General features: G+C 56.1%; 3 non-coding genes across 3 annotated transcripts; all 3 read right to left on the bottom strand.

Moving 5' to 3' along the window:
• Positions 1 to 7530: 7530 nt before the first annotated feature.
• TRNAD-GUC lies at positions 7531 to 7602 on the bottom strand. The gene has a single exon. It is a non-coding gene; the product is annotated as a tRNA-Asp (tRNA).
• A 10711-nt stretch (positions 7603 to 18313) lies between these two features.
• TRNAI-UAU lies at positions 18314 to 18407 on the bottom strand. Its single transcript has 2 exons — positions 18370 to 18407; positions 18314 to 18349 (listed from the first exon to the last, which is right to left on the bottom strand). It is a non-coding gene; the product is annotated as a tRNA-Ile (tRNA).
• A 545-nt stretch (positions 18408 to 18952) lies between these two features.
• TRNAT-UGU lies at positions 18953 to 19026 on the bottom strand. Its single transcript has one exon. It is a non-coding gene; the product is annotated as a tRNA-Thr (tRNA).
• Between the last annotated feature and the right edge of the window lie 5746 nt (positions 19027 to 24772).

The raw sequence follows: 24772 nt of genomic DNA, 5'->3' as shown, positions 1-24772 counted from the left end.
GCACCAGCCACAAGCTGCCGACCGAGGGAGCGTTGTGTGTTTTTCACACACCTGAGCAATATAATGATGCTGTAATAACTTTGTAGTGCAGACCTGGAACACACAAACACACACACACACACACACACACACACACACACACACACACACACACACACACACACACACACACACACACACACACACACACACACACACACACACACACACACACACAACACACACACACACACACACACACACACACACACACACACACACACACACACACACACACACACACACACACACACACACACACACACCACCCCTACCTTGCAAGGAAAACCTCACCTGCTCCTCTGCTTTGCAGGAGTCAAAAACAAGCAAAGCTTGTCAGGCCCCAGTGGGGATAGCAGGGAGTCATGGTTTAGGTGCCTAAGCATTTGTTTTGTAAACAGGAGAACCTGGGTTCAACTCCCAGTAGTGCCTTGTTGACTGGTTGTTGGGGCACTTGCTATTGGCTACTGTCAGAAGACAAGATTCAGAGCTAGATGGGCCTTTGGTCTGGCCCAGTGTGGTTTTTCTTATGGTTTAAATAACACTCACAGGCACTGATAACAGAGTTACTGAATGTTTGGGAGTTAAGAGCTGGTCGGTCAGTGGTCCAGTCCCCACACAGATGACCCCCTCCCTCTGGGACAGGGGCAGGTCTGAGCTGTCACCCAAATGCTCATTGTGGCTGCCAGAATCTGTGAGCAGCTTGTTTAGTTTACGCCAAGAAGACAAGATTCAGAGTTAGATGATTGTTGATTAACTCTTGGGGCACCAGAGGACAAAACACAGAGCTAGATGGGCCTTTGGTCCAGCCCAGTATGGCTGTTTAAATTATACTCACAGGCACTGATAACAGACTTACTGAAAGTTTGGGAGTTAAGAGCTAATAGGTCAGTGGTCCAGCCTGTCACAGATGACCCCCCTCCTTCTGGGACAGGGGCAGGTCTGGGCTCTCACACCAAATGCTCATTGTGGCTGCCAGAATCAGTGAGCAGCTCATTTAGTTTGCACCGAGGGTTGAGTCCTGCTTCGTGCACCGTGTGTGAGAATGAAAATTCTAAACCACCCTTTGAAATAACGAATGCAGCAGGACGTGTTATTGTCCCTGCCCCAAAGCAGACAGACCAATGGAGAAATGCCATTGAGTCCAGGGTAATACCCCACTGCCAATTTACCTTTTTTGCTTGCTAAACTCCCTCCCAATCTTGTGGGGTCCAGAGCCTGGTATTGAGCCTGAGCCGAGATGTCTACAGTGCAAATTTACCACCTCACGTTCCTAGCCTGGGAGCCTGCACTGGCACGGGACAGCCGTGGGTGTTTCTTTGCAGTGTGGACATAGCCTAGCATTATGTCTACACTGCCATTAACACACCCAAGCCACTATTCTCAAACCCTGGGTCAGTTGATTCAGGCTTGTGGGGCTTGTGCTGCAGGGTTATAAAATTACAGTGTAGACACTTGGGCTTGAGCCCAGCCTCCGAGACCCCACGAGGGGTGAGGGGCTCCGAGCCTGGGCTCCAGTCTGAGCCCCAGGAGCCCAAATCAGATCATCCAGGCCAGCCGGGCCACAGGGATTTTATCACAGTATAGATGCCCTCTCAGGGTATGTCTACACTGCAATGTAAGCCCAGGGTTAGCAGAAGTCATGTCAGCAGCCTCAACACATAAATATAAACCACGAGGGAAAGACCCACCCCCCAAATAAGCTGGGCAGTGTCCTTCTCCCTACGGTTCATAAGTCCAGCAACCAAAAGTCCTTTAACATGAGCCCCCCCCTACCCTGCACCCCACTCACAGCTGTTGTCCTTAGTCAGTGCAAGCCCAGAGGTGCCTCTGTAGAGTTCACCTGCCTTCCTGGGTGGAAAAGGGGGAAAATAAGAAGGCACCGTACTCACTATGGTGTCTAGGGACTCACTCATCCCTCCACAGCCACCCTGTCTTAACATTAGTCTGACATCTACATTTTAGTATTGGGACCCAGGCCCCAGCCCACTTGGCTTTGGAACCCCTGTCCCCTGCCTAGCAAGAGCTATTGAACTGAGGGTGAGTCCCTCAATCGGGGTCTGCCAAGCACAGTTGTGCTGCCCTTGATTCACACAACAAGGATAACAACCCTTTATTTCTCCTGCTCCAATAACAAGGAGACTGGGAATCCAACACCAGCCAAACTTGATCATTTCGGCAACCCAACCTATTTCCAACATACTGTAAAATCCACATGCAGACTCATACACGAAACCTTGCAAGAAAATCTTCCTGAGGGGATCTGAAGCACCTGCTCCTGGAGGGAAGGAGGGAGCTGTGGGTTGGGATTGAGGAGCAGCGTGAGGAGGGGGGGCCTGTGGATTGGGATTGAGGAGCACTGGGAATAGGAGGGGCCTGTGTGTTGGGATTTAGGGGCACTGGGAATAGGAGGGTGCTGTGGGTTGGGACAGAGGAGAAGGGTGAAGAGGAGCAGGCTCTGGTTGGGAGTGAGGAGCAGTGAGCATAGGAAGGACTGAGGGTTGGGACTGAGGGGCACTGGGACAAGAGGGGACATGGGTTTAGGCTGAAGAGCATCCTCGTTTGGGGATCCAGCAGGACAGGGGAAGGCAGCAGGTGATTCTAATTCCTTAGGGATATTCTGTGTGTTTGTATGTGTGTGTGTGTGTGTGTGTGCAGGGGAGGAGCATGCTCTATGCCCAGAGGCCTTTATTCCTCCAGGCTGCAAGGACAGAGGGGCTGTCAGGAAGTTGCCCCTTCAAACCCACACACAAAAAGGCCCTTCTGAGGAAAGGGAAAAACCTGCAGAGAAAAAGTAACATCAAAGAGGACTCCAGAAAGACACCTTAACATCTTGGCGAGTTGTTTATCACCTAACCAGGGACTTGAACCCTGGACCATCAGAGTAAAAAAAAAAAATCTGACGCTCTGTCAACTGAGCTAGCCAGGCTCACAAGGCAAACAGAGCAAGTTGGTGCAGAGGAGAAACTAGTCAAGAAAACAAGAGCGGGAAACAATAGGGGAAACCTGCTGCTCTCTCTGGCCTGGTTGGGGGCTGTGCCGATCGTGTGTCCGCACTAAGTTCAGCATCAATATGGTGATCTGGGGAAGCTTGGGGTCCCCAGGTTGCCTAAGGAGGGGTGAATCGGCCCAGGTCGGAAACGGAGCAGGTCAAAACTCCCGTGCGGATCAGTAGTGGGATCGCGCCTGTGAATAGCCCCTGCAGCGTAGCCTGGGCAAGACAGTGAGACACGGTCTCTTTTCATACACCCCCCTCCCCCACAGAGCCTGGAGGGGGGAATGGGAGCTCCCATTGTGGGGATCCTAAACTGGTGGGAGGGAGGCACCATGTACCAGGGATCCCGAAACGCAGAACAGGGACACCCACACACCAGGTGTCTTGCAGCAAGAGCTGCGGTCTTGATTTACAAACTGCAAGTGATGGGGAATTAACCACCTACCTTGCGGAGCTTGTTCCACTAGATAATTAGCCTCACGGTTAAAAAATGGTCATTTCCAGGTGGGATTTTCTGACATCGACTGCAAGCCAATGCGGTCTTGTTCAGTCTTTGCCTGGTGAATTAAAGAACCCTTCAAATCACATATTCCCCCCTCTGGGAATTTGTAAAACGTATTTAAACCAGTGATTAAATCGCCTCTTAGCCTCCAGTCAATGAAATTAATTGAGCTTCTTCAGTCTCTCGCTGTAGACATTTTCCTTGCTTTTAAAGGCAAAAATCCTGATCTTTCCAACGGGAGCTGCTGCTTCAATGTTTAGTTTGGGGAAGGATCTGGGTGCACTCAGAGATCTGCCCGCGGGTTACAATCTGCGATCCGAAGGGTCGAACGCAAACAGCGTTTAGATGGGACCGTTAGTGCCGCCCCCGTGTGGCCAAAGATTAGAACTGACCAGCAGAGTTTACAGCTGGAGCCTGGGACGCTCCTGAACAAACTGGGCACGAAGCCTCTCGCGTGGGATCCTCGCTGTGCAGCAGGAGGCGGAGGGAAGCTGATTGTCAGGGCTCAGGTCAGCTCCCTGCCAGACTGAGCCGGTGTCTGTGCTAAGCTCGGCATCAATCAGGTGATTCTGGGCAGTTCGGGGTCCCCGGGCTCCCAAAGGGGGGGTGAAGCAGGTCACCCCTGGAGCAGGTTAAAGCTGCAGGGTGACAGTGGGGTCGCTGCCCCTGTGAACAGCTGCTGTAGCACCGCCTGGGCAGGACAGGGAGAGCCAGTTATACCGCCCCCCAGCCTGTATCGGGGGATGGGAGCACTCACACCCTGGGGACCCACCCACCAGAGATCTGCTGGACGGGAGAGTGGCACCCACACACCCAGGATCTTGTAGGGGGGACAAGGGCATCCACACTCCAGGATCCTCTGCAGAGGGACGGACACCCACACAGCCAGGATTCTGTATGGGGGGCAGAGGTACCCGGACACCTGGGCGGGGGAAGGGGGGTACCGAAACATCCAGGATCTTACCTGGGAGGACAGCGGCGCCTGCAGCTCGACATGAGATGGGGGCTGGGGGAGAAGGAGCATTTCCCAGTTCCAGGCTGTCCCCGTCTGGCCAAGGCACAGAGCTCACAAGCAGAGTTTAAAGCTCCAGGTGCCAAGCAATAAAAGCAGCCGGGCCCTGTGGCTGGTGCCTGTGATCCCAGTACCTGGGGAGACTGAAGCTGGCAGATCGCTTGAGCTCAGGAGTTATGGGCTGCAGGAGGCTGTGCCGATCAGGTGTCCGCACTAAGTTCAGCATCAATATGGTGATCCAGGGGAAGCTTGGGGTCTCCAGGTTGCCTAAGGAGGGGTGAACCGGCCCAGGTCGGAAACGGAGCAGGTCAAAACTCCTGTGCTGATCAGTAGTGGGATTGCACCTGTGAATAGCCCCTGCAGTGTAGCCTGGGCAAGACAGTGAGACACGGTCTCTTTTTAGACACCCCTAATCCACAGAGCCTGGATGGGGGGATGGGAGCACCCACACGCTGGGGAATCTGACTTGCGGGGAGGGACACACCCAAGCAACACAGATCTTGAAAAGAGGAACAGCGACACCCACACACCACAGAGCCTGGATGGGGGCAGGGGAACCACACACGGGAGCTAGTTCATGGGGTGGCGGGACACACCCTTATGCTCCATTGCACCACTCTTAATGAGAAGAACAGGGGCATCCGCACAACACGGATCCTTAACGAGCTGGGGGACACCCACACACTCCACTATTAACCAGGAGGGACAGGGGCACCAGACACCCCCAGTAGCATGGAGAACCTCCACATCCACCGGATCCCTCATGGGGGGGTAAGACAGAGGGGATTGTAATGGGGCCCAGCGCACCCACGCACCAGGGATTGTTAAGGGTTGAAGGGACAGGGACACCCACACACACTGAGATCATGGCCTTGGAGGAACGCAAACCCTCCACAGAAGGACCTGGTCTGTTCCATGATGGCATCCCAGCCTGGGTGAATCAAAGTCTCTTTTTATACAGCCACGCCCCAGAGGTCCTGACTAGGGCGAGAGAGACACCCACCCACCAGAGATCCTTAATGGTCTAGGGTGCACCCACACACCAGGGATTCTTATGGGTGGGAGGAATGGAGACAGCCAGACACACTGAGATCACTTCCTCCCAGGAGCCTGTTCCAGACAGGGAGACACAGTCCCCCTTTGCATATCTGCCAGACAACCTTCCTCCCACTCCCTCCACACAATGTTCTTATCTGGAGGTGAAGCCAGGGAAACCACATGGAGGATTCTTATCTGGGGAACTGGGGGTACCCACTTACCACCAGAGATTCTTAAGGGCAGGAGGAACAGGGACTCCCACCTCTGTAGCATGGGGGTGGGGCGCCTGCTGGGATCATCTGGGCATATTTCAACTCGTCAGCTCCCTGCCATTGCCTTGGGGGCCCCTTGTTCGCTGCCTCTGGCACCCAGTTTAGCCTCCTTCCTGAGGGCTGAGACGCTTTGATCTGTCTAAGGTCTGTGGGATCAATATGTGTCATGGTGTAATTCTGTGTTATTCGGGGGTCAGACTAGCTGAGCTAATGGCCCCTTCTGCCCTTAAACGCCATGAAAACATTTCCCTGGTTTCTCCTTGCGCCTGACAGACACCACGGTGAGGGGCCCAATAGAAGATCCTGGACACAGCGCTCTGGCTCTTACTTTACTTGGGGACGTCAGCGCTTTCCTAGCAAAGCTGCTGCTAAAGCGCTGGATTTGGGGAACAGTTCGGCTCCGGTTCAGAGATCTGCCTGCGGGGTGTGAACCTGCCACGAGGAGCGGGAAACGCAACCAGCAACGGGAGGCGTTGGCTGAGCTCCAGGCTGCCCCCGTGTGGCCAAAGCTTAGAACTGAGCAGCGGAGTTTAAAGCTGGCACTGGGAGGGACCTGTACATGCGGGACACGAAGGCTCCTGCGTGTAACGCTTGTTGGGTGGGCAGCTGAGTGTAGCTGATTGCCGGAGTTCAGGGCTGCACCCCGGGGTGCTGAGCAGGTGTCTGTGCTCAGGTTGGCCTCGCTATGCTGGTTTCTGGGAAGTTTGGGGCCCCCAGTTCCCCCTAGAGAGAGGGCAGTGTGGCCAGAAAAAGAGGCTTTCAAAACTCTGGTACCAATTGGCAGTGGGACTGCCCCTGTGAAGAGCCGCTGCAGCCCCGCCAGGGAGAGCCGGTCTCTCTTTATGCAGCCCCCCCCCCCATTCCTCAGGACGAGGGTTGTGCTCAAAGATCTGTGCCCTGTGTTTTCACCTCCATGTGAAGCACACAGTGCCAATAACCCTCAGCCGCTTTTGCGCCGCTTTTGGACCCTGGCGCCCAGCAAGAAGTCCTGGGACTCTTTTTCTGACGGATGGACCCCACTGACTTGCCTTTACCAAGCAGAAACTAAGGACCGGCTGATGGCTCTCTTTGCAAACGGACGCCATCAGACTGAGCCACGAGGCGTGCTGCAGGATAGCCCCTCCCCACCAAAAATTAATGCCGTGACCCGGATTCAAACCGAGGTTGCTGCGGCCACGGCACAGAGTACTAACCACTATATGATCACGGCCAGGCGCTGGGGGCGCAGGCAGCAGCCCAGCAGAAAATGCTCAGCTCTGCGCTCTCGGGGCGGCCACCTACCTCGCCGGCGGCCACAGGTATTTCTCAAGTCTCCCCATTACAGTCACAGGTCAAATGCTGAGCAAAGGAAAAAAGACAGGAAGCCAATCCCATGCCTGTCCCTTTTTCTGTCTTCCTCCAGCCCTGGACCAAGTCCCTCCCCGTTTGTCTGGGCCATTGTCCTCATGGCCCTGGTCAGCCTATTTCCCTTTGCGGCTCTGAAACGTGCCCCCACGTGCAGGCCCCGGCGGAGGCTTTGGCTAGGGCGAGCGTGTCCTTGCGAGGTAATTGTCTCTCTGGAGGTGAAAGTCATCAGTGCGGGGTGCGAAGGGAAGTGGCCGTAGAAGGAGAATGCAAGGCATGTGGTGGGCAGGCCAGGGATTTCTTTGTCCCCCCTTCAAAAGGGGTCACCCTCCCCATCGGGGAATTGAACCCCGGTCTCCCGCGTGACAGGCGGGAATACTCACCACTATACTAATGAGGAAAGGGGCACGGTAAGTGGACCTAGCTCCCACAGACCAGCTACGGTCAGCGTACACCTACACCGTCGCATGGGCCCCAGCAGGCAACAGCACCCCTGGCCCTCTTCTGCTTCCCAAAGGCTTTGGCCGCAGCAACAGCCCTGGGAAAAGCCCTGGCCCTCCTCACCTGCCCTTGCCCAGCAGGACGCCTTTCGGGGCCTACACCGCTCCTCACACAACACCCGCCTGGGACCTTGCCCTCCCCTACCAGCTCAGCAGCACCTTTCTTCCTCTCAAAACCTCCTCTTGCCACCCTCCCCCTTCCACACTTCACACTCACCTCATCACAAACTCACCCACGGCCCCTTTGGCTTCCCAAGCGCCTCTGGAGGGACGCAGCTTCCCAGGCATGCAGATCCGGCTGATGGCTCCCAAGTGTGCAAGTCCGTCCCCGCAGAGCAGCCTCATGGGGTGACCTTGAAGAAACTGTGGAAAACGGGACAGGGGTGGGGGGGTAATAGGCTCCTATATAAGAAAAAGTCCTCCCGGACCTGCCTGTCCCTTTAAACATGGGACATCTGGTCACCCTGGAGCAGCCCCACACTCCTGCTCCCCGGTTGGTGCGTTTGTAACCCGGGGGCTGAAGCCGACGTGAGAAAGGGAAGTGAGCGAGCTCGGAGCTCTCCGGCGCCACCTGTTGGGAGCAGAGGGAAATGACTGAGCGGCGTCCTGGCTAATTTAAATATCACCTGGTTCTCTGCTGGGTGGCTCCACGGCAGAGCTCGGGTGTGGCCTGAGTGTGGCAGCACCTTATTTGCATATTAAAAGCGGCAGTTTGGGGCCATTGGGGTAAAATATGAGTAAGTTTTGGGGTTGGGACCCACATGTTTAGTGCAGGCTGTGGGGAGCCGGGCTGAGCAGAGCCTGCCCCGACGGGGTGTGTGGTCACCCTGAGCTGGGAGCGTGTGGCCAGACATGGGGAAGGGGCTGCGGGAGAAGCTTGGTTGTAGGAAGCAGAAAGTGTCTCCTTTCTTTTTTGGTGTTTGGGTGAGGTTTTTGTTACCTAATGAAGAGCTGCAGTGGGGGAGGGGAATTGAGACTCTGCTTTGGGGGTTGCTGTGGGGTGTAATACAAGCCACCCGGTGCTGGCTGCTGCTGTGGGGCATAGGACAGGTGGGGGGGGGCGCTGTTTGGGGGCTTGAGATGAGGGGCGGTTCCTGGTTGGCTGGTGCCAGCCTGCCTAGTGTTTTTTGACAGCTAATCACCCATTGGTCCTCGTGCGGGACGGGTCTCTGAAAGCTGGTCTCCCATTGGGCCCTCCCCAACTGACGTTTCTGACAGGCTCAGCTCCCATTGGTGACGTTGTCTTACAGCGATGCGGGGCGGAGCCGCCAGGGCCTTGTGCGCTCAGAGCTCAGCGCCGCCCGCGAGAAGCGGCGTGAGGCCGCGCGGGGCCGGGTCCCAATGCCGGGCGGAGGAACCGAGACCGCAGCAGCGGCGCCACCTCCCGCCTGGCGAGAAGCCGCAGCACCGGGGGGGTCACAGGGCGCGAGGCGCTTCCGCGCGCGGCTCTTTCCTGCCGGTCGCGGGGTGACGGGTCCTGCCCGGGGCGGCCGGGGGCCGCGGGGTCCCGATGGCAGCCGGGGGCTCTGGCGTCCGCCCGCGACGGCTGGGAGCTGCGGGGCCACCTGCAATGGCCGGGGGCTGCGGCTTCTCCTCACCCCCCCCCGGTGACTGGGAGCTCCGGGCTCTGCCTGCGGTGTCTGAGCGCTGGGGGCTCCTCTCCTGCCTGGGGCGGCCGGGAGCTCCCGGGGCTTCGGCGCTGCAGGGTCTGTGAGCAATGACGTGGGGCTGCAGGGTCCTCCCGCCATCAAGGCCTGTTGGGAAACCCTGGGTCCATCCGCAGCAGCTGGGAGCTCTGGGGTCCACTCGTAGGAGCTGCAGGGTCCATAGGCAGTGGGGTGGGGCTGTGGGGGCTCCCCGGCCACCCATGGCTGCTGGGAGCTCCAGGGTCTGCCTGTGGGAGCTGTGAGGAGATGAGGGGTTTGGGGTGGAGGAGGGGGCTCCAGGCTGCAGGGTGGGGCCGAGGGATTCAGAGTGCAGGAGGGGGCTGTGAGTTGAGACAGGGGGTTGGGGTCCAGGACGGGATGATGGCTCTGGGGTGAGGACAGGGATGAGGGGTTCCAGGTGTGGGAGGAAGCTCTGGGCTGGGGCAGGAGGTTGAAGTGCAGGGGGGTGAGGGTTCTGGGGTGCAAGAGGGGGCTCTGGGTTTTGGGGGGTTCAGGGCTGGGGCAAGGGGTTGGGGTGCAGACTTACCTCAGGTGGCTCCTGGTCAGCGGCGCAGCAGGGGGGACCTACTGGCCACTTCCAGGGCGCAGTGCGGTGCCCTAGGACACGTAGGGACCAGCCTGCCTGAGCCCCGCAGCATGGCTGACCGGACTTTATAACCCAGTCACCCCACTGGGAGCTCCAGGGTCCCCCTGTCACATGTGGTGGCTGGGAGCTCTTGGATCCACCCACAGCAGCTGGGAGCTGTGGGGTCCATCCGTGGTGGCATGGGCCTGTGGAGCCCCTTCCGACACTGGTGGCTGATAGCTGTGAGGCCCCCACCGGCCGACAGCTCCAGTCTTGCTGCCCCAGGGCTGAGGTGGAAAATGTCACTGAGATCTCTGAAAGTCACAGTTTCTGTGACGCCATTTATATAATCTTAGCCTTAATAGTTGTTGACTGTCTCTCTCAATCTAGTGGTCTGCTCTAGCGCAGATGGGACAGGGAAGACAGAAGCTCACCCCCCAGCACAGGTTTGGGCAGAAATGGCTCTTGGGCTATTTGCTGTGCATGCAGAGGACTTGTCCAGGCTGGTGGAGCAGCTCAGCCAGATGAGGAGCTGGAAGAAGGAGACCGGAGCAGCCTGGACATCCCACTTTTTCTCCACAGCCACTGCCTATCAGCAGGATTCCTCCTTCTCCTCAGTGAGACCAAATCTAAGCACCTAGACAGCTGGTCTGTCCGCTGCACCCCAATCCCTCATGCCTGAGCCTCCCTGCCAAAGTCCTGTACCTGGCTCCAGAGAATTGTCTCACATCTCGCTGGGAACTCGACTTCTTGTGCCCAGAGAGTCTCGGCCCCATTCAGTAGAGGACCTGAGAAACACAGTGTCTGCCTTTTCCAAATAAGTACTTGGAAAGGTTTTGTTCCTGTGACCACATGGCCTAATGGATAAGTTGTCTGACTTTGGATCAGGCGATTGAGGGTTCGAGTCCCTTCGTGGTTGTGCTTGTGCAGTTTTACCTTTGTGCTGAACGTCCTGCTCTCTTCAGGGCTGGAACCTCTTCTTGGCCGCTCAGGCCAATGCTCTGGCTTCAGCTAGAGCCCCGGGAAGGAGTTGGTGGTTGGGTGTCACAAAGGCTGGGGCATGAGCCCCAGGTGCTTCCAGTCTCGCCTTTGCCCTTCCTGACTTGCCAAAGAAAATGGGCAGCTGCCCAGGCTAGAGTGTGGAGCAGTTTCCCTCTTCCAAGTGTGCACCTGTCCCTGTGCTGGACGGTACTTGCTACATAGCACCTTGGGAGCCTGGGTGTTTCTCTGCTTCTCGCCAGCCGGGGAAAAGCCTCTTGGGGTAAAATCTCCTGCCCCACTGCCAAAGTGAGCACCGTGAGTGGGAACGGTCAGAGGCCCCACCAGGGGGGCTGGCCCTGCTTTCCTACCATCTTCTGATGTTGGCCACAAAGCAGCAGCAGCTGGCTGTGGGTGGTTTTCAGTGGGTGTTCGGCATGCCAGGGAGCAGCCTGGCTGGGTGTCTCTGTGGCTGTCTGCTGGCCACGCATAGGCATGGTTCTCCCCTCCTCTTGCCCTGCCCTTGGTTGCTCTGTGGCTTTTAAGCCGTCCCTTGGAGCTGTCAGCACCAGCCGCCTCTGTCCTAGGTGCCCAGAGGAGGAGAGGTGCTGGGCTCCAGCCTGGGACTCTTCCTCCCTCCTGCCTTTTCCTGACTATGAAACCTGACCCTGACACCCCTTTCTTCAAGCACCATGTGGGCAAGAGGAAGATTGTGGTAGAAAGCACAAGGGCCAAACTTGTGGGCATCAGAAATCCCAAACACCCAGTCAAACCATAGCCACTTCTAGACCCCATTCCAACCAAAGACCTGGCTCCAGTGGGTATGAGTCACTCAGCACAAGGTAAACAACTCATTCTTATACAGCTGGAGACAGGAAAGCGCTTGGATCTCCAGGGATTTACCACAAGGTCCCACTGAGATTTGAACTCAGATTTCAGCATGCCAACCATTACACCATGGGCCCAGCCTGTGCTAGTTTCTCTGAACATTGGTGACCCTATCATAGAATACCAGGGTTGAAAGAAACCTCAGGAGGTATCTAGTCCAACCCCCTGCTCAAAGCAGGGCCAATCCACAGACAGATTGTTATCCTAGATCCCTACATGGCCCTCTCAAGGACTGAGCTCACACACCTGGGTTTAGCAGGCCAATACTCAAACCACTGAGCTCTCCCTCCCTCACAGGCCCAGCTTGTGTAAGGGGACTGTTGGCCCTTTACTAAAACTGAGTGGGGTTTTTTGGTTGGCTAGTTCCCAGTCCCAATAGAAGGGGGAAGGGTCAATGGGAAATCAGGACCCTGAGACTGACAGGCCCCTGGGGCAATGGTCACCAATTGGTAGGGAACAAGTGAGAATTTGTTAATGAGTAAAATTCCTGGTGAAAATTGGCAAACCTGTGGAGAGTTTGAAATGTTCCAGTGAGTTTACACATGAAGATACAAACAGAGAGACAAACAGAGAGAAAGAGAACATCACAGACTGCACAGGCCCACACAGACATAAACAAAAACCAAACCCACACAGCACACAGAGCCATAGACACACAAGGGAAAGCCACACAAAACATAGAACAAATCCACACCAAAAAATACAGCAAAAGCCCACAACAGGAAAGCACAAAAACCACATACCAGAATACATAGCAAAAAACAATCTGCATGCAAAAGTCATTACACCCACACACAAAACTATATGGCATCCACAAAAATCACACAGGACCCACATGCACATCAACATGACAGACAACAAAAAACCCCCAACATACAGAAAGCCAGGCAGGGTTTGAGTCTCACAGCGAAGAGGGTGAGCCCACAGGTGGTTTGGGGAGCAAAGACTGAGGGGGAGTCGGGGGCAGTGCTCTGGGCTCTGCCTGACCCCTCCTGACACAGGCGGCTGGTGGAGAGCAGAGCCTGGTAGATCTGTGGAATCTGCCCTGCTCTCTGTAAAGCAAGGGGACCTCGGTGTCTTCTGAGCTGCAACTGTATTTTCTGCAGGGCAAAATGATTGGCAGAAGCCATTTGCTTAAAGGAAACTAGTGCTGTAGATGAAGTTTGAACTCACAACCTCAGCATGACTCCTCTCAGCACTGCTCTGTAAGTACTGGACACTAACTCATTGCACCCCTGGACCCTGCTTTCAGGAGCTTGTCTCCATGTTTCATGGATGGATTAGCGGAGGGTGGGGGTTGCATTAGCTAAAACAAATCCATATTAAAGGCTGCAGGATGGCAGCAGCAGAGGTGGGGAGCCTCCTTCCATGTGATAGAGCTGGTTCCCCCTTCCGTTGCTGAGGGGAAGGTTGGTGCTTTGAGCCCACCCGGTGCTGGAATGTCTCATGGGTGAGATTAACGGGACTCTTGGGAAGGGAAGGGAAGTCTTTTCTATCCCTGCCTAGCTCCATTGGTCTCCTGTGGCCCTTTCGGCTCTCTGCTCCCCTGTTGGGGAGATGCAGAGACAAGCCCCCATCTGGGTGAGTCACCGAGAGGCTGTGTCCCATGGCGTGTGGGGGGAGAGGGGTAGGGGTGGGATGGGGCTCAAGGGGAGAAGGTTGTGTGTGACAGTGTGTGGGGGAGGGGGAGGGTGTGTTCCTTAGGATAGAAATGATGGAAAACACAGGGGCAGTGACAGTGAAGCCCCGTGTCTGAGTGTTATGACCCTGTGTGGTGCTGCCGTTCACCTTCCCCTCCTATGGGCTCAGCTTTCATTGAATCCAGCATTTTTTCACCTGTCCTCACCACAGAGGTGTCCCACATGCCTCAGCTACCGAGTGTCCCTCTTAGAGACGCCGAGGACTGGAACTGATTTCAGCTGCTGGACAGCTCTGCTAGGTCTTTATTCATTTGCACAGGAAAATGCTGAGTGTTTAAATTCATTTCAAGCCCCCTGCCCCCATTCAGCGAACTCCTGAACATACTGGAGATGGGTCTGGAAATTGATTTTCATTTGAAAAAGTTTTTAAAGGGAATCACTTGGATTGGAACTACAAACCTATTATCCTAGAAGGAAACATTCACCCACTGACCTACACTCACAACAGAGAGTGCCCTGGATAGCCCAGAGCAGGAACAGTTTTTAACCTGGGGGTTAGTAAACTTTCTCTCTTCTATACAAACACCACAGCTTGCAAACTCCCCACCCCTGCTCTGTGTCACCAGAGCACAACAACAACTCTCCTTGGAGCACACACAGCTCCCCAGCTCCCTGCCCGTCAGTCTCTCCAGCATTGCTCCAATCCCTTAAAGCAGGGTCTCAACCACAATTTACCTTAGGGCCAGTGCCAGTCCTCCAGTCCTCCCAGTGGGCCAATAAAGTCACTCATACTGCCCAGAACCCGCCCCCCAAAACTCCACCCCCCACCTGCCTAAGGCTCTGGGAGGGAGTTTGGGAGCGGGGAGGAGGTCTAGGGTGCAGGCCCTGGGCTGGGGTATTTGGGTGCAGGAGGGGTGAGAGGCTGGTCTCTGGGAGGGAGTTTGGGTGGGGGAGGGGTTCTGGAGTGCAGGCTCTGGGGGGAGTTTGGGTGCAGAAGGGGTGAGAGGCTGGTCTCTGGAAGGGAGTTTGGGTCGGGGGAGGAGGTCTGGGGTGCAGGCCCTGGGCTGGGGTTTGGGATGCAGGAGGGGTGCAGGCTCTGGGGGGAGTTTGGGTGCAGGAGGGGTGAGAGGCTGGTCTCTGGGAGGGAGTTTGGGTGGGGGAGGGGTTCTGGGGGGCAGGCTCTGGGATGGAGTTTGCAGCACCGTAACATGGGCGAGGCGAGTGAGGCACTTGCCTCGGGTGCGCAAAGTGGAGGGGCGCAGCTCTACCCCGATCAGCGGCGCTTCATCAGCAGCTCTATTGCTGCCGCTTCTTCGGCAGCAATTCGGCAGTGGGTCCTTCTCTCCGAGAGGGACTCAGGGACCCGCTGCCCAATTGATGCCGAAGGATGAATGAAGCAGCGGCGGCAATTGGGCGGCAGGTCCTTCCCTCCAACAGGGACTCAGGGACCTGCCGCCAAAGAGCCTGGAGCCGGCCCTTGCCTCGGGCACAAAAATTCCTTGTTATGGCTCTGGGAGTTTGGGTGCTGGGTGCAGGCTCTGGGCTGGGGCAGGGGGTGGGGGAACAGGAGGATGGGTGGGGGTGCAGGCTCTGGGAGGGAGATTGGGGCAGGTGGGAGGGGGTGTGTGGAGGGAGAGGGCACAGGCTGTGGGAGGGAGTTGGGGGCAGGCGTGTGTGGAGGGGGGTGCAGGCTCTGGGAGGGAGTCAGGAGTGTGGCGCTTACCTGGGGCTCCAAGGCGGGGCGGGCTGGGGGGCCTCCGTGTGCTGCTGCCCCCAGGCATCACCCCCACAGCGTCCCATTGGCCACAGGGGTGATCAGGCAGAGGCAGCGTGCGGAGGCACAGACCCACCCTGCCCTGCCATGGGGAGGGGCCGGCAGCCACTGGAGCAAGCAGGCAGATGCTGCTCAGCTCCACTGCACTGCTGGGGTCCCTGGGGGGGAACGCCTGGGGGCGGCAGGTGGGGCCAAGGGAGTGACCTGGTCCCAAAACTGCTGGAGCCCCACGGGTGAGACCTGGGAACCAGGACTGCCAGCCAGACAAACACCTTTAAGAGGAGGCGTCCCTCTCCCTGTCAAAAACTGATCTTCCTCCTTCAGTTCAGTGACAGCCTGAATTGTTCCTTATCCCGGCAGAGCCAGAGGACTGAAACAGCAACATCAAACCCCTGTGTAGCTCGCAGGAATGGACATAAACACTCCCTGGTATCTGAGGAGATGTTCAGCTTTGCCCTTGGTCAACTACAAGGCTAAAGGGAAAGGAGGTGGCGCCAGATATAAAGAGTGAAACACGACACATCATAGTTATGCCCACGGTGGCTGCAAAATCTTTTTTTGTACTTCTTCCTATCAGCAGTGTATTGTTTTCTCTGGAGTCTAGACCTTGACCAAGAAATTTGTACTTTGCTAAAATAATCGACTGCCCCTGGTGAAGACAATGGACTTGACACCCACTGGGGTGTCCCTACACAGGTACAAGTACTAACAACAGTGGCTGCCTTTTAGCCTTAGATTTTAATCAGGGCAATAAATTGAAACAACCCCCTGTTAAATCATTTCTCAGCCCGAGTCCTTCACCCACATTCCCTAGAGCATTGGGCCACCATGTGGACGTTTAATTTCCGACCTCAGTTTCACACAAAGACAAAATTTGCTTTGCACAGATCCATGAAAAGCAAAATCTTCCTGTGTCTCTGGTCTGAGCCAGGGCATTCGATTCCAGTGAACCCTTCTCTCCTGCAATGGCGACGGTCAGACAGAGGGGACGTGGCACCTCCATCCCTGCCAGGGAGGTATTGGCTCGGCTCTTTCTTTCTGCTGCTGTTGTTAGTCCATGAAACATCAAGGGTGTAATGCAAGGCTGAGTTCATGCACCAGCCCCCTGAAAAAATTTCAGTGCCCCAGAGAAATCCTGCCGCTTGCTATTGGAATGATGTGCTGGAGATTTGACTAGGAAAGGGACTGTCTGAATTGTCAGAGTGGGGAATGAACAACAATCTACAGCAATGTCATTCACACAAACACACTCTCATCCTGCTCCAGCTGGAAGGGAAATGGGCAGGAATTCTCGCTGTTCAGCCCAGGACACACTTACACTGATGTGCAGTCATGAGTGTGCTGGGGAAGCTGGTCTGAGCAATTTGAAGTGACAATTCAGTGAGAACAGAATCATCATGTAGTGAAACAACTGTGTATTGAGTAGTTGTGGCCAAGTGGTTAAGGCAACGGACTAGAAATCTATTGAGGTCTGTCCGCGCAGGTTCAAATCCTGCTAGCTACGCAAACACTGCGCTGTTGTTATTATTACTGTAGTCTTAGTGCCTGAGCATCCACAGTGCAAACTGGAGCCAGATCTACTTTCACTCTGTCTACACTTAAAACGCTGCTGTGGCACTGCTATAGCACTTTGGAGTAGACAGTGACTGGAGGCGTTTTCCCATCTCTGTAATAGCTACATGGACAGTACAATTCTTCCTTTTCTTTAGCACTAACTAACCCGGGCTTAGGTCACCTTAACTCTATGGGTTTGGGGGGGGGGGTTCACACCCTGAGAGATGTCACTCTGCCAGTTCAGTGCCCAGCGTACACCAGCCCTTAGATCCCTCTTGGTATTTCAATGCAGGTACTGACCTGTGAGAGGAAAACATCAGCTCACAAACACAGAGACTGAATTCCCCACATTCAATCTCTCTGCACTTTCCAGAAAATCACGAAATTCAATTCATTCTTGCTAGGCCAGAGAAAAAATAAGTGACACCAAGTTTTTGGCTTGGTTAAATAAAATTAAGTGTTTAATTAATATGGTAAAAATCTGCACTGATTCCTCTAACTAACACCACAGCGTGAAATAGGAACAGAGACAAAGCTTGTCAGTGACGACTAATTTCACAAATGATCTTCCCATTATTAATTTCCACGCCGCCCCCATTGGAGGTCTGGGCATCTCCAGTGTCACTGCTCTGCATTCACCTTCCCCTTAGAATTGTTCTCGGACATTCCCAAATTTGGAAAATTGTGCAGGTCAGAATGTGAATAGTGACCCCGTCTCCTTCCTGCACCTGCTCCACAGCAGCTTCTCCACCTGCAGAGTCACCCCAGCACTGCAGTGCAGCCGCCATGGTTCAGCAGGGGCCCCTGGCAAGGACAGTGGGTGCAGCTAACAGCCCGGTGTGCCTGGCCCTGAGGCAGCTGTAAAAAGGCAGCCCCCCCCCACAAGTACAGAGACTGAATTCCCCAACTATAACATCATGACCCCCTGTAGAAAGCCACACGTGTCAGTTGTATTTTCACAGGGAGATGCAAAAATCAAGTGACACCAATTTTTAAGTTGAGTAAAAAAAGTTGAGGAGATAGTTATTAACCTCACAAAAATACACTAAAGATCCCTCAACATAACACCTGAAGGTGAAATATGAACAGAGACAAACCTTGTCAGCAAAGGCTCATTTCCCAAACGATCCTCAAAATGTTACTAATTCCCACCCCTCCTCCACAGGAGCTCTGTGCAGTGTAACTGTTCTGCAGGCAGCTTCCCATTCAATGCTGTTGTGGGACATTCCCAGGCCTGGAAATGTACCAACGACAGAATTTGAAGAGCAAACCTGGCTCCCCGCACCAGGCGGGATTTGAGTGTTTTGTCCCTGTCACTTAGTCTTTGTCAATAGTACAGACGCCAGGGGCAGGACTCCAGGCTCTGCTTGAGGGATCCTGGCACAGGGGCTCAGGGGAGAAAGGATTGTAGCTTCTGACCTGAGCTCTGGAGAGAAGATAATAAGTGAAGGGGGCATTTCTGACTCCTCCCCTGCCTCAGTGTCCCTGGGCTGGAATTCTACATTCCAAATGAGGGGGTGACACCACTTGGCTAATGAAAACCAGTGCTCCAGGTGAGGCTTGAACTCACAACCTCAGCATAGCTCCTCTCAGCACTGCCCTATAAGTACTGTGCGCTAACCAATTGTGCCACTTGAGCACCTGTTAATTGCTGTTCTCCCAGCTCCCTAGGCTGATAAAAGCGAGGAGTGACCCCAAAACAGTCTCTGTGGAGCTTGAGAGCAGGTAGCGACAAGTGTTGTACTCGGTGGGGTGGATCCTTCTTAAGGCTTCCAGGCACCATTTGACCCTTTTGTTCTTCCCTGTGTAATAACAGAGCTGGTTAAGACTCAATGGAGAGTCTTGCTGCAGACCAACAGATCTCAAATCACTGATAACCAGCTCTAAGCATTAGTCCTGCTTTGGGACAGTGTCTCTCATGCAAGAAACTGCCCAGTCTGCGCTAGCAGTGAGGCTCCCTCACTAACAGCTGAAATCAGGGAGAGCTGTGTGAAGTGCAGGGCCCCAGGGGTGCCTGAACAGGGGGGAACAACACCCCAGGACTTTAAAAAATGGGAGGGCTCTGCCTTGCCACGTTGTAATGACCGTAAGGGTAGGAGGAAGGTGCAGCATAGGAGTCTATGTACCTCTGATTTTTGTCTTCTGACAGTAGCCAATACCAGGTGCCCTAAAAGCCACTCCCCAAGACACCACTGGGAGTTGAACCCAGGATCTTCTGTTTACAAAACAGGTGCTTTAACCAGCTAAGCCATGGTGCCTGCTGTTACTTACAGTATTGTGTCTGCACACACCTGACTCTGTGCCAGTCCCCACTGGGCCCTGACAAGTGTTGCTCGTGATTGGATTCTGTAAAGCAGAGGAGCAGGTGAAGTTTTGCTCCCAAGGTGGGTGTGTGATTCTTTGGACAGGTCTACACTACAAAATTAGGTTGGTGTAATTACATTACTTAGGCTGGCAATGCAGTTCTATCAACCTAATCCCAGTGCAGATAGCGGCTCAGCTGTCAGAACTTTCCCTTGGAGCAGGGGGACACTGAAAGGGGAGGGGCCCAACCTCTGTAGCAGAAATATAGGGCAGGCGAGTTCACAGCAGGCATGGTGGGATACTGGTGGAGGCCAGTCATGGTGATATAATGAACAGCAGCATTTACACTGACAATTTATCACTTGAAGTTTGCTGCACAAAGCTCTAGGCCTCTCGTCGAGGTGTTTTTATTTTGTCACCAAAACAGGGCAGTTTTGTCGCCACACGTGGCATTGCAGTGTGTGCACCAGCCACAAGCTGCCGAACGAGGGTGCGTTGTCTGTTTTTCACACACCTGAGCAATATAATTCTGCTGAAAGAATTAGTGCAGACCTGGCCAAAGATTCACACACACACACAGCTTGCAAGGAAAACGTCACCTGCTCCTCTGCTTTGCAGTATCCAAACACACGCAAAGCGTGTCAGGCCCCAGTGGGGCTGGCAGGGAATCAGCTGTGGGCAGACACTGTGGCTTAGTTATAAGCAGGCACCATGGCTTAGCTGGCTTAAAGCATCTACCTTATAAACAGGAGATCCTGGGTTCAACTCCCAGTAGTGCCTTGTTGAGTAACTGTTGGGGTACCTGGTATTAGCTACTGTCAGAGAACAAAACACAGTGTTGGGTGGGCCTTTGGTCCAGACCAGTCTAGCTGTTTTTATGGTTTAAATTACACTCACAGGCACTGATGATAGAGTTACTGAAAGTTTGGGAGTTAAGAGCTGACAGGTCAGTGGTCCAGCCTGTCACAGATGACCCCCCTCCCTCTGGGACAGGGGCAGGTCTGGGCTCTCACACCAAATGGCTCATTGTGGCTGCCAGAATCTGTGAGCAGCTCATTTAGTTTGCACCAAGGGTTGAGTCCTGCTTTGTGCACCATGTGTGAGAATGAAAATCCTAAACTGCCCTTTGAAATAACGAATGCAGCAGGACGTGTTATTGTCCCTGCCCCAAAGCAGACAGACCAATGGAGAAATGCCATTGAGTCCAGGGTAATACTCCACTGCCATTTTACCTTTTTTGCTTGCTAAACTCCCTCCCAACCTTGAGGGCTCCCAGAGCCCGATATTGAGCTTGAGCTGAGATGTCTACTTTTAAACGCGCTCTCTGTGCGACTGCACATGGCTAAGCAAAGAGAACAAACCCCCAATCCCCCCTGTGCTTTGGGAGCCAGGTTTGCGGTGGGAATTCTGTAGTTCAGATGACTTCACGCCTGGGCATTGTGATTCTTTACCAGTTTCTCTGGCATGGGGGCAGTTTTGTGCTCACAGTTGTGATGACCGAGTGGTTAAGGTGTTGGAGTTGAAATCCACTAGCGTTCCCCTGCACAGGTTCAAATCCTGATCACAGCGAGGCCTGTGTTTCAGCCAGTCTCGAACCCGGGCAACACCTCTGTACAGCCCCCTGAGACACTTCCCACCCCAAGGAAATCCTGTTCTGCTCCTTTCATAGAGATGCCTGGGACACCACCTCACACTGTGTCCCTGAGGGGTCAGGCAAATTCTCAGCACCTGAACCGTCTGCCACTCACGTGGTGCCCCATAGATCAGCCATAGCCCTGGTTCCTCTCCTCTCTTGAGTGCAAAAGGAGCCAAGTCAGCGACTCCATGGGAGCTACGGGGCTTTAGAACCAACAGAGAAAAAATAGGTGCTCAGCCCCCACTGGCAGCCAGCTCCACTCGCACACTACAGGCCTTGGATCTAAAAGGGGAGTGTGACGTCTGGTGGTCAGAGCGGGAGGCGGGTTTGGTGGTCAGAATTCCTGGGTTCTATCTCCAGCCTTGGGAGGGGAGTGGGGTCTAGAGCAGGGGGACTGGGAGCCAGGACTCCTGGGTTCCACAGGGGAGACTGATTTTTTCTGTGCTTCCCTCCCTAGAGATCCCAGCCCAGACCCCTAGTGGAAAGTAAGTGGGAGCCGGGGAAGTTGCTCTCCCACTTCAGAAACATGATTCAACCCCCCCACTCCCAACCGTGGGCTGTTCCATTATGGACCCCGCCCTCCCGAAGGCAGACAGTAGAAGCCCCGCCCGCCAGAATCAAGCGGGGGGGTGGTGTCTAGTTGCCCCCGCAACAAGCCCACTCATGGTTGCAAAGAAATCCCACACAGGCCCCTGCTAGGACAGGATCTGCTGCTCCCACCTTTTTCCTTATCACCAGGAGCCGTTCCCCGCCAGGCACCACACCCCAGTCACACGCCCTTGGTCAATACATAGCTCAGTGGCAATCACTGCCCCGAAGTGACTCCGGCGCAGGCACCCACAGCACGAACTCCCCACACCGGATTCTGGCCACACGCAGAGAATTCTCTCCGCCGGGCTCCTTCGGTTCCTCTCGCTGCTCTGCGTCCTGCCGCCAGACACTGCTCATCTGCATAGCCCCGCTCATGGACACGTGACACCTTCTGTCGTTTTGGTCTCCAGTGAATGAGTTGCCTGCGGGGACTGAGCACGTCACCTCACGTCACAGCCACCGGGCGGGGATTGTCTGTGAGCCCCGCGCTGGGGGCGGGGCTTCAGGGAGAGACCCAGCCCCATAGACAGCCTGGGGCAGGGAGATATTGGGGGCAGGAGGGGAGAAGGGGGTTGGCAGAGACCCAGCCTGGGGTGCAGGGGAAATGGGGTGGGGTGGAGGGAGCTGGGGGAGAGAAGAGACATGTGGGGTGGAGGTTTGTGAAATGTTGGTCCAGGGAATCTGAGTCACTCCCAGGACATGCTGTGCAGGATATTGGGGGCAGGGGAGGGGATGGAGGGAGGAGAGACCCAGCCCCATAGACCCCTAGAGGCAGCGGGATATGGGGGGGTAGGAGAGGGGATGGCAGAGGAGACACCCATCTCCACAGAGCCCCAGAGGCAGGAAATGAGGGGAGAAGGGGGAGGGAGGGATCCAGCCCTATAGACCTGTAGGGGCAGGGAGATATTGGGGGCAGGAGGGGAGAAGGGGGATTGGCAGAGACCCAGCCCGGGGTGCAGGGAAATGGGGTGGTTTGGAGGGAACTGGGGAGGAGAAGAAACACATGGCGGGACACACGTTGGGACAGGGAAACTGACTCACTCCGAATACATGCGGAGCAGGGCAGGGCGGAGGCAGATCATGCTGGTCCCAGGGTAATTTCGGGGGGTTCCGATTCCCCACTCAGCTGGGGGGCTCCCCTCTGGGCTGAGGAGCCCTGGGGTGGGGCGGGTGCAGGGGCTGGGTGTGTGTGTCAGGCTGGGGGAGCTGCCTGGGCAGAGGGGCTGGAACAGGGGTGGCTCCAGGCACCAGCACACCCAGTGCGTGGTTGGGGGGCAAGCTGCAGGGGGCGCTCTGCTGGTCGCTGCGAGGGCAGCAGGCACCCCAACCCCTCCCCCACTCCCCTCCCCGAGCTGGGGGAGAACCCAGGAGTCCTGGCTCCCAGCCCTGCCCCTCCCCTCCCCGAGCTGGGGGGAGAACCCAGGAGTCCTGGCTCCCAGCCCCGCCCCTCCCCCACTCCCCTCCCAGAGCTGGGGGAGAACCCAGGAGTCCTGGCTCCGAGCCCTGCCCCTCCCCTCCCCGAGCTGGCCGGAGAACCCAGGAGTCCTGGCTCCCCTCCCCTCCCCTCCCCGAGCTGGGGGGAGAACCCAGGAGTCCTGGCTCCCAGCCCAGCCCCGCCCCTCCCCCATTCTACCCCCTATCTCCCACTCCCCTCCCAGAGCCGGGGGGAGAACCCTAACCCAAGCCCTGCCCCTCCCCCCTATTTCCATATGGCTCCAACCAACAGCCCCCCCCCCCCCCAGTGGGGAGAGACGAGGCCAAGGGAGAAGCAGGCGGGGGGGGGGGGGGAGAAGCGCTGGGGCGCTGCGGGAGGGGCAGGGCCAAGACTCCGGGACACGCGCGTTTGCGTCAGGAGCCGGAGGGGGGCGGGGCGGGGATGAGGAGTTGCGCTGGGGGGGAGGTGTCAGGTTGACCCAGGGACCCGCCCTTACCTGGGCTGGTGGGACGGAGGCGCCCCGGGGCAGGCTGGGAGTTGTAGTTCCTGGCTCGTCTCAGAGCGGAAGTGACGGGCCGGTTGCTCAGACAACGCCCCTCCCGGTGCACTCTGGGAAGCGTAGTTCTCTCTCTCTCTCACACGCGGCCTCTATTGGAGGAGGGGCCGTAACTCGTCACTTCGCCGCGCCCCTCCCCGCTCCCTGATTGGCGGAGAGAGCGCGGGACAGAGACTCGGCGCGGGGGGAGGCCCCGGTTCCCTCGCCCGGAGGCTTCGCTGCTTCCCCGCCCCCCCCGCCCCCCCGGGCGCGCGCTGCGGCCGTTGGGATTCGAATCCCGCTGGCGGCCGGGGGGGCTGCGCGGCTCAGTCCCCGCGGGCGGCACCAGTGGGACCCGCCCCGGCGCTGCTGGGGGGTCCCGGAGCGGGGAGGTGCGGGACGCGGCTCGGGGGCAGCCGGCGGGTGGGGCGCGGTGCGGGGGGCGGGGCCAGTCCGAGGGGCGCTGGGGCGGGGCGGCGAGTGGCGGCTCCGCACGGGGGGGCCGGGGGCTCAGACCCCCAGTGCCAGGCCCAGCCCCTGCCCCGGGAGCAGCCCCGGGCCCGTGGAGGGGGGCACAGGGCAGAGGCAGCGCGGAGTGAAAGGGGCCGGGAGGGGGGGGCTGAGCTGCCTGGGAGCAGCCCCACAAGCGGCAGCCTGGGGCCGCGGGGCCGGGCGATGTCCCATCCCGGGTGCGCAGGGACCCAGGGACGGCCCCAGCCTGTGAGTTGTCGGCAGTTCAGGGGCTGCAGCCTCGTCACCCACCCGGTCACTGACTGAACTTCAGAGCAGCCCGGGATCCACCTCCCCCCTTCCCCGCGGCCCCGCCCTGCTCACCCCATCCCCCTTCCTCTGTCGCTCCCCCCCCCACTCACTTTCCCCAGGCGGGGGAGGGCAGTCTCTGGGCTGGATTAACATGGGGGCGAATCAAATCAGGCCATGTCCCTGTGGGGAGGGGGTTTCACTTGTTGATAAAGGGTGGGGGGAGCCCTCAGTCTTTGTCTGATTGTGTCTCTCTCTCCTCAGGATATTGGGATTGAGTTTCCTGGGTCAGGCGCTGCTGATTCAGAAAGGGATTAGACATTTATATGGACAATATCATCTTAACTTCGCTGGTATACAAAACGTAGAAGGGATATAAATCCTCATGCTTCAGGATATAAGCCTACCACTAACTGATGGGGGTCAGGAAGAAACTTCTCCTATGGGCAGGTTAATCCATAATTGTTTTTCTATGGGGTTTCTCAGACTTTCCTCTGACACAGCTGGGCCTGTGACTTGCCCTGAAAAATAGATCGTTGGTGGGCCTTTATATTAGGGATCTGATCATTTTTTGTTTTACAGTAGTGTTTAGCTGTCCCAACCAAAATTCAGGGTCCCATTACAAAAACATAGTAAGAGATTGTCCTGTGCCTCAATTACAAGCAAAAGAAATAGACAAGATAGGTAAACAGTAGCATAAAGAAGTATTAACCTCCATTTATAGATGGGGAACTGAGGCAGAGA

This window comes from Mauremys mutica, unplaced genomic scaffold (genome assembly GCF_020497125.1).
Source record: "Mauremys mutica isolate MM-2020 ecotype Southern unplaced genomic scaffold, ASM2049712v1 Super-Scaffold_100099, whole genome shotgun sequence".
Lineage (NCBI taxonomy): Eukaryota > Metazoa > Chordata > Testudines > Geoemydidae > Mauremys > Mauremys mutica.
The sequence above is the reverse complement of the archived record's forward strand: the minus strand, read 5'-3'. Positions and strand labels throughout refer to the sequence as shown.